The following is a 9717-nucleotide window of genomic DNA, read 5'->3' as shown; positions in this document are numbered from 1 at the left end:
CCTACGGAATTGCATCCCATGTCTGCACCTTGGCCATTTGTTGCATGGGGCATGGACGTCATTGGACCAATCGAGCCAAAGGCTTCAAATGGACACAGATTTATACTGGTTGCCATCGACTACTTCACAAAATGGGTAGAGGCTGTCACTCTCAAGTCGGTCACTAAAAAAGCTGTAGTGGATTTTGTACACTCAAATCTTATCTGTCGTTTCGGTATTCCTGCGACTATCATTACAGATAACGCAGCAAACTTGAACAGTCACTTGATGGGAGATGTATGCGAGCAATTCAAAATAATGCATAGGAATTCTACTCCTTATCGGCCAAAGGCCAATGGCGCTGTAGAAACGGCAAACAAAAACATCAAGAAGATTTTGAGGAAAACGATCCAGAGTTCCCGACAGTGGCATGAGCAGTTACCATTTGCATTATTGGGGTATCGCACTACGGTACGCATGTCAGTAGGAGCAACTCCTTATCTTTTGGTTTATGGGACCGAGGCTGTGATACCAGCGGAAATAGAAATCCCTTCGCTTCGAACCATTGTTGAAGCAGAAATCGAGGACAGCGAATGGGTTAAGACTCGATTGGAGCAGTTGACTTTGATTGATGAGAAACGAATGGCCGCGGTTTGTCACGGACAGTTGTACCAACGAAGAATGGCCCGTGCTTACAACAAGAAAGTCAGACCTAGGAATTTCGAAGTAGGTCAACTGGTACTGAGGCGCATTCTGCCACATCACCAGGAAGCAAAAGGGAAATTTGCTCCAAACTGGAAAGGCCCATACATCATCAAGAAGATATTGCTAAGAGGAGCATTGTACCTAGGTGACATTGAAGGAAATGATCCCGAAACAGCAGTGAATGCGGACGCAGTCAAAAGATACTATGTCTGAGTGACGCCCCAGCGATCCTGACACATTTGAAATGCTGAAGGTTTTATTCCCACTATCAACTCTCTCTACAAGCCTTTGAGCCGGTTACAAAAAAAAAGAAGAAAAAACAAACAAAAACAAACAAAACAAAACATTGATCGAGGCCTGAACTACGTCTGACTTGATTCTGAAAGGATACGTAGGCAGCCTCTCCCTGAGGTTCAGTCACACCAACAATAAAATCCCATTTACCCTGAAATTGAAACCAGGGCACGTCAAACGGTTTAAAAGTCGTAGTATCATCTACCTCTCTTTACCAAGCACAACCCTTCAGATCAATTACCAAAGGTAGCGGGAAGCCAAGAAGCGTCACGAATGGAGACCAGCACACTCTGAATTGAGAGAAATAAAATGAGAGAGTCTCGACGGTGAAAACCTACGGGCACCGCGAGGCGACGGGAGTAGAGAAACCAAAATGAGAGAGCTTGTTTAGTAAAAACTCGCAAAGAGTGCTATCAAGCGATGACAGGAAGAGAAATGAGAGAGGTCAACTAGCGAAAACCCGCAAAGGGCGCTGTTGGCCGAAAGGATGACTCCACCTCAAGAGATTTTGGCATGTCCCACCGTTTTGAAAACGCAGATCCATTTTGGTTCAGGGGGAAATGCAAGTTCATTGAAGGTCAGGCGTCCAGTCCAAAGAGCATGTCATGTCCATTTAAAGTCAGCATTGTTTTCCTCAGATAAGTCGTTTTCGTCCCGAAAGGGACACTTCTTTTCTGAAGTTTGCTTTCTCCTTTCTTTGTTTTTCTTCAAATCCCTTTCATTTTTAACCCTAAGTCTCCAGATATATCGGAAAGGACAGGTGGCAGGTTTGGTTTCATGGAATTCCGTTTCGCAAAGAAAATGCCCCGTTTCGTTGGTACGTTTGTCCAAACCCGATGGATCATGATGTTTGACTGCATTTAAAAAAAAAAAAAAAATCCCCAGCAAGTCTGCCTTGTACAAATCCCCCACAGAACTTCCCTTTGTACAAATCCCCACAGAGCCTCCCTTTGTAAAAACTCCCCAGCGAGCTTTCCCAACAAATCCTGGCAAGTCCGCTTTGCAACAAATCCTCGACAAGTCTGCCTTGTACAAATCCCCACAAAGTACCCCCAATAAAATCCCCGTTGAGAATCCCCAAGCAAACGGGACACAAAAAAAAGAGCCTTACGAGGCAAATCATCACAGAATCTGGAAATACAAGCCTGAGCAGTCTAAAAGGCTTTTGCCATTTGAATCCAATCAATGGCAGGACTTCGCAACAGAAATAAGGACGCAACAAAGCAACTGGAACAATCAAGGTCACCGAACCAACCGCCATTTCCGAACTAAAAATTGTTCTTTGTTTGAAAAGTTGAAACAAGTATAATCCAAGACAACCGTGCAAGAAGCAGGTGTCACCCAAAGAAGAAGGTACGTGGGTACAAGAAACAGTTTTAGCAATAAGGAATCCACTCGAAAGGTAAGTTTCGACGAGATTCCCTTTTATCTTCTACTAAAACAAGAAAATTCAAAAAAAAAAGAGGTCAGTTAGTATCCTCAAACTTTGTCCCCAGCCAGTCAGCATTAGGGTTTTAAACCCTAAACTGAACTCTTTTCCTTTAGTCAGCATTAGGGTTTTAAACCCTAAACTGAACTCTTTTCCCTTAGTCAGCATTAGGGTTTTAAACCCTAAACTGAACTCTTTCCTTTAGTCAGCATTAGGGTTTTAAACCCTAAACTGAACTCTTTTCCTTTAGTTAGCATTAGGGTTTTAAACCCTAAACTGAACTTTTTTCATTCAGTCAGCATTAGGGTTTTAAAACCCTAAACTGAACTCTTTTCCTTTAGTCAGCATTAAGGTTTTAAACCCTAAACTGAACTTTTTTCATTCAGTCAGCATTAGGGTTTTAAAACCCTAAACTGAACTCTTTTCCTTCAGTCAGCATTAGGGTTTTAAACCCTAAACTGAACTTTTTCCATTCAGTCAGCATTAGGGTTTTAAACCCTAAACTGAACTATTTTCCTTTAGTCAGCATTAGGGTTTTAAACCTTAAACTGAACTTTCCCTTTAGTCAGCATCAGGGTTTTAAAACCCTAAACTGAACTCTTTTCCTTTAGTCAACATTAGGGTTTTAAACCCTAAACTGAACTTTCCCTTTAGTCAGCATCAGGGTTTTAAAACCCTAAACTGAACTTTCCCTTTAGTCAGCATCAGGGTTTTAAAACCCTAAACTGAACTCTTTTCCTTTAGTCAGCATTAGGGTTTTAAACCCTAAACTGAACTTTCCCTTTAGTCAGCATCAGGGTTTTAAAACCCTAAACTGAACTTTTCCCTTTAGTCAGCGTTAGGGGTTTAAACCCTAAACTGAACTTTCCCTTTAGTCAGCATCAGGGTTTTAAAACCCTAAACTGAACTCTTTTCCTTTAGTCAGCATTAGGGTTTTAAACCCTAAACTGAACTTTCCCTTTAGTCAGCATCAGGGTTTTAAAACCCTAAACTGAACTTTTCCCTTTAGTCAGCGTTAGGGTTTTAAACCCTAAACTGAACTTTTCCCTTTAGTCAGCATTAGGGTTTTAAACCCTAAATTGAACTTTTCCTTTTAGTCAGCGTTAGGGTTTTAAACCCTAAACTGAACTTTTCCTTTTAGTCAGCATTAGGGTTTTAAACCTTAAACTGAACTTTTCCCTTTAGTCAACATTAGGGTTTTAAACCCTGAACTGAACTTTCCCATTCAGTCAGCATTAGGGTTTTAAACCCTAAACTGAACTTTTTCCTTTAGTCAGCGTTAGGGTTTTAAACCTTAAACTGTACTTTTTCATGTAGTCAGCATTAGGGTTTTAAACCCTAAATTGAAATTCTGTCCATTCAGTCAGCATTAGGGCCCCAACCCTAAACTGAACTTTTCCCCAGTTGGTCAGCATTAGAGTTTCAACTCTAAACTGAGCTTCTCCCCAGCTAGTCGGCATTAGGGCTCCAACCCTGAACTGAACTATTTCCATCCCGCCAGCCTTAGGGCTCCAACCCTAAACTGAGCATTCATATCTTGTGGCCGTATCGTTGATCCAATCCCGGGATTGGCATTTTGGAAACTGAAATTTTCCAATTCCTTCATCAATTCTATGAACCTCCTGGCAAATAACTCACGAAATTTTCCTAGTGAAACTGGGGCAGAAAATTTCGTTCGTTTGTTTTTCCCCGCAGGTCTAACCTCGAGGCGCATGGATCGAGACGACCCACGAGATGAGTCTCAACCCAGAATAAAAAAGGGGGAAGAAGAAGAAGATGTCCCGAGATACCGGAGAAAATGGAAGGCGGATCGCTCCCAGACTTGATCAAGGTCCCGAACTCTGCCAATCACGTCTCACTCAGTATCCCAGAGATAAACAAGCACCTACAACTCGCAAGCATCAAGATTCGGATCGAAGTCTCCAAGCAAAATCAGCTAAGACCCAAGATCAAGTTGCAAAAGAATCATAGATAGGAATCTTGTAACTAGCAGTTGACATGCATATAAGTATTTAGTTCAGTTTCAATTTTTCTTTGGTTGTAATAAGGCGGTCAGTAAAACAACAGTGACAGCAGTAACATCAAGCATTGCAATCCCATGGTAGTCCCAGCTGCCAAAATTTCTCTAACTACATTGACCTGATTCCTGTTTAGCCCAGGATATGTAGGAAATCTTCGAAGCAAAGATTCGGTCAAATCTTTCAAAAAAAAAATGCTTCACACGGAGTAGTCCAATAGGCAAAAGTCGCTCATATCCGCTCACTTTATCTTTGCACGAAAACTCTTCGTGTTTCCGAACAAAGAGGGGCAGCTGTGAGCATGTGATTTTTGTTTTCGCGACAATCACTCCAAAAGAAACGAAAATAATAGCAATTGATCTTGCTGTACAATTTTTGGATTTTTACGTGGCATTTTGTTAATTATCTATGATTTTGCCCATTTTTATTTTTATTGAAACAAAACACAAAAAATGTGTGTCATGTGTAGTTTGAACCGTAATCCGGTCATTAAATGGAAAATCATAAAATATGCAATTTTTTGTCCTGATTGTTGCCTTGGTTGATTTTACCTACTTTAAATATTTTAATATACGTGTAATAATTACATTAAGTGTTAATTAATGGTGTTTAATTTTATTTAATTAGGTTTTGTGTTTAAGAAAAATTAGAAATAAAAAGAAAGGGTGCAATTTGTTTTAAATAAATTTGGGCTGATTCCCCATTTCAAAATCTGAGGCCCAAACGAGCAGCCCAAGCCACCAGTCCAAACAGCCCATCTCCAGGCCACAAAAACGACGTAGTTTGACACCAAAACTACGTCGTTTCAATGCCAATCCATCTCGACCATCAAACCAAACTGATCTAACGGTCCAGATCTCTCACCCATAATCCCATTACCCGACCCGTTACCCGAACCAACCCTGACCCTTACTAAGCCAAACTACATCGTTTCATTTAAGCCTTCAGATCCAAGCCGTTGATCTCGATTGATCCAACGGCTGAGATCAATCCACCCATCCTATATATAAACTTTCCTATCATACCCTGCCCCCTATCCAAGACCCCCTGCCTTCGTCCTCATCCCCTTCCCAGACCCCAAACCCCGGAACCCTAGCCGCCCCCTTTCCCCTCACCATTAATCCCGGCAGCATGGACGCCGGTGACCCCCACCTTAACACCATAGGACCGCCTCACCACCCTGAACATAGATCTGTTGTCCTTTGGTCTCGAATCCCCTCCCACCTTCTCGAATCTTCATTTGAAGATTCGAGTCGGACCTCGACTTACACCGATCTACCCCAGCTTCACACCAGGCAGTCCCCGGACCTCCCTCGTGACCAAACCATGCTTGGTTTGGTCCGAATCTAACCATGGAAACCCAAAATCCAAATCTGCCATCTAGGAACCTTAGAAACCTCGGGCCTGGTCTGTGTCCGTTTGAGCCAAGTGATTAGGGTGTAATGGACCTTAATCGAAGTGTTTCTCATTGGAGAACACTTCGATTAAAGTCCATTCAACCCTAAGAAAGATCAATTCGAATCCGAGCTAGGGTTTGCTGATTTTTCAAGATTTCAGGTATTTTTGTGTTCTTTTTTATCAGTTCATGAGTTTTGCTGTAGTTAGACGTTTGTTTATTGCCCCAAAATGTTTAAGTTGATTTTATCTTTTGAATTGTTTGTCGACTGTGTCCTGTCCGCCTTGCCTGAACCTCTGTGTTTGATCGAGTCTTTCTTTTATTCACTGATAATATGTATATGTGTATGAGCTGTGCAATCAATCGAACTTTAAATTTGACTGATTAATTGATTCCCCAGTACAATTTTTGTTTAGTCAGTACAATTCGAATCATGTGTTTGATACTGTTAGATGTCTGATCATGGTTTTCGATTGTACATGTTATAATTAGTATAGTCGATTCGATACGTATCGTCGAATAGTTTCAAGCTGTTGGAATGATAACAATTTGATCTGTTCTTGCTGAACATTGTTTGAATCAAAATTAAGGATCGAGTATAGCTACTTATAGTTGTTAATTTGAATCAGAAATCTAAGGATTTGGTTTGTAGTTGCAATCTGAATTGGTGGCATGTGCACTTGTGCACAACATGTGCATAAAGGCCCTTTTAGAGTTTAAAATAACTTGACAGCATATGCTGTCAGGTTATATTCCTACTGCCCATGTCTGCTTTTAGTTTAATAAGCTGATTAAAAGGGCTGTCAGGAATCTCATGGGAGGTTTTCATATTTTAATGTTGAGTGGAAAAACAGCAAGAAAGGAAGGGGTTTCTGATATGTTTAACAAACTAAAAGGGGCTGAAGTTAGGCTATAAAGGGAGAGAACTCAGACTGAAAGAAAGGGGGAGGAAAAGAAAAAGAATCAGACTGAATTTTGAGGGATTTTAGAAAGCATAGATACATAGAGAGATAAGAGAAGTAAAGGATACACATTGGACCAAATTTTGAAGAGAAGGGAGATATAGAGAGAAACCACAGAATAGGCACATACAGTCTGATTTTTTTAGAGAGCATAGATACAGAAAAGAGGGAGCAAGAAATAAAAACATACAGAACAATCAGAAACTGTTTCTTCCTATTGTTGTTTGGGCTTCATTTGTTTTCAACCTTTTCAACCAATTCTGATTCTTTGAAGTTCCTATTGAATTTACTGGTTGTGGTTTGCATTGGTTTATTTCCTGGATTTGGTCTGCCTGGAGCTCGGTTTCTACTACACTGTTTGCTGCTGTTATTCTGGCTACTTTTTCTCGGCCATAACTGCATCTTACACTGGAACTTGTTCTGCTGTCATTTATCTGTTATTGCTGTTGTTCGTTTACACTGCTGCTCAACTGACTCTCCTGTTTTCTTCATTGTAAGCATCTTCCAGGTACACATTTCGAACCCCCACATTGGTATAACTGATTGTAACAATGGAAAGCATGAATTGAAAGACCTGGAGAAGTTATAATCATCTGTTTGTTTTACTTACAGCCCTTTAAATGTTGTTAAGTTATGTAAGCTTTAGTCTGTAGTTCAATAGAGAATGTATTAGTAAGTTTGTACTTAATCGACGCTTGTATTGATCTAAAACTTCGATAGGTGATTCGTTTAGCGGTATACAGGAGGTGAATACATAATTCGTGTAATGTGTAACCATTTAATGTAATCATTAATTCGAACTTTCCTTTAGTTGTATTGAGCATGTTAGGGCGAATTGTTTTTTTTAATATTGTCGAAGACAACACTGTTTTAAATCTGGGAGTGTCGATTTCGGTAGGCAGTTTCCTTTTAGGATGAGTTTCCGAATATTATTAGTAGAACCATCTAACGAGTAACCTTGGTAATCCTGTTTAAATAAGTTTAAAGCTAACTCGAGGAGTATTTGGGGTTTAAGTGTAGCGTTTCATCAATCTCGCATATAATTCTTCTATCAAATTAAAAGCATGTTCCATGAGGTATAATATTTCTTCACTTAGTAAATAATTAATGAGATAATTAATAAGAATCCAGATTTGGCCAAAGTATATAATTGAATTAGCATGTATCTTTTTCTTCTACTTTTTTAGAGACAAACACATTAGAAATGTAGTTGCTTTAGAACATCCTTTCTAAAATAATGAGACGAGCCTCGTCAGATTAAAAAATGCAAATTGTGGGGCCCTCAATAATTAACCATAATAGATATTTAGAATTTGGGATGGGCGGTCTAGTGAATTTCCCTGCTTTCTCCAAAGACAATAACGCGTTAGACTCTTTAGGCGCGACTTAATTAAATTACATTCCTAAACACGGGTGCACATTGATGTGACCCAAATCCAAATCTCAACGGAGTCAAAATGTGTCGACGACCACGGGTGCATTGATTGTGACGTGGTTCGAGATGCATTTTCACGACGTCGCAATTCTATAAAAATAAATGACAATAAAAGCGGTTTAAACTTAATAAAAGCACGTAAGTCATAACATGTATTTAAATCAGATATTGAGCCATTATAACAATTTAAGCGACCGTGCTAGAACCACGGGATTCGAGGGTGCCTAACACCTTCCCTCGGGTCAACAGAATTCCTTACTTAGAATTTCTGGTTCGCAGACTTCATTTGGAAAAGTCAAAAATTTCCTCGATTTGGGATTCAAGATAAACTGGTGACTTGGGACACCAAAAGCCAAACCTTTCCCAAGTGGCGACTCTGAATTAAATAAATAATCTCATTTCGAATATTGTCACTTAAATTGGAAAAACTCCCTCGTGCATTTAACCATTCGGGGCGGGCGCGCAAAAAGGAGGTGTGACACATATAGCTGAAATTTCTTTTCTACTCTTTGAATTTAAGAAGAAAGAAAAATATAGGGATGTTGAAAAAATGCAAGCAAAATTCAAAAAATATTTCTTTCCAATTCCTCCGATTTACTTAATTGGTGCTGTTTTAAATCCTTCTATTAAGATGTCTGATTGTCACAATTAATGAATGCTTTATATACTTATATGGAGATTGGACCAACTGAAACCCCAGATTTATATACTTGTATGAACAAGCTAAATGAATATTTACAACAATTATATAATTATTATGCAAATGTAATTGATGATGCTGCTCTTAATGTAGGCAATGTTAATCCAACTATGCATTGTACCACTTCTGCTACTGTGGATGATGAAGAAGACCTTGATAGTTTTAATAGTTTTTCTACATTTTCTAACACTCAAACCAGTAGCAGGAACATTGATGAACTTCAATTCTACTTGCAGATGCAAAAAGAACCTCGCACAAAGGAATTTTCACCGTTGGGATGGTGGCATGAGAATGGAAAGCAATTTCCTGTTCTTTTCGCTATGGCTCGGGACGTGCTGAATGTACCAATTTCTACTGTTGCATCGGAGAGTGCATTTAGCCAAGCAAGACAACAACTTGAAGACACCTGCCACTCATTGGGAAGCATTGCTTTGGAAGTTTTAGTATGTTTTAGAGATTGGATTAGATCGGAACGAAGAAATCAAGGACGTAAAGATGTTGATAGCCCAGAAGACGAGGAACTTGGAGATATATTAACACATGGAAACCCATCCGAATTTAACACTCCAGAAGAAGGTCAATCGGTTCATATTGATTATGATGAACTTACTAAGGCAATGCAAAACCTGTGAATTTACTATTTTACTTGTTGAAAAAAATATAAACCTTTCAATTTGTAAGTTAGAAACTTTGAAATTTGAATTAAGAAATAAAAGTAGCACTTGCAATAAGTGCATTTTTTTCCCATCTTCCTTGTATTCTTTATGTTAGTACTTTGTAATGCACTTATTGCACTTAT

The sequence above is a fragment of the Nicotiana tabacum genome, chromosome 11 (assembly GCF_000715075.1).
Source record: "Nicotiana tabacum cultivar K326 chromosome 11, ASM71507v2, whole genome shotgun sequence".
Classification (NCBI taxonomy): domain Eukaryota; kingdom Viridiplantae; phylum Streptophyta; class Magnoliopsida; order Solanales; family Solanaceae; genus Nicotiana; species Nicotiana tabacum.
Note: the sequence above shows the minus strand (reverse complement) of the source record.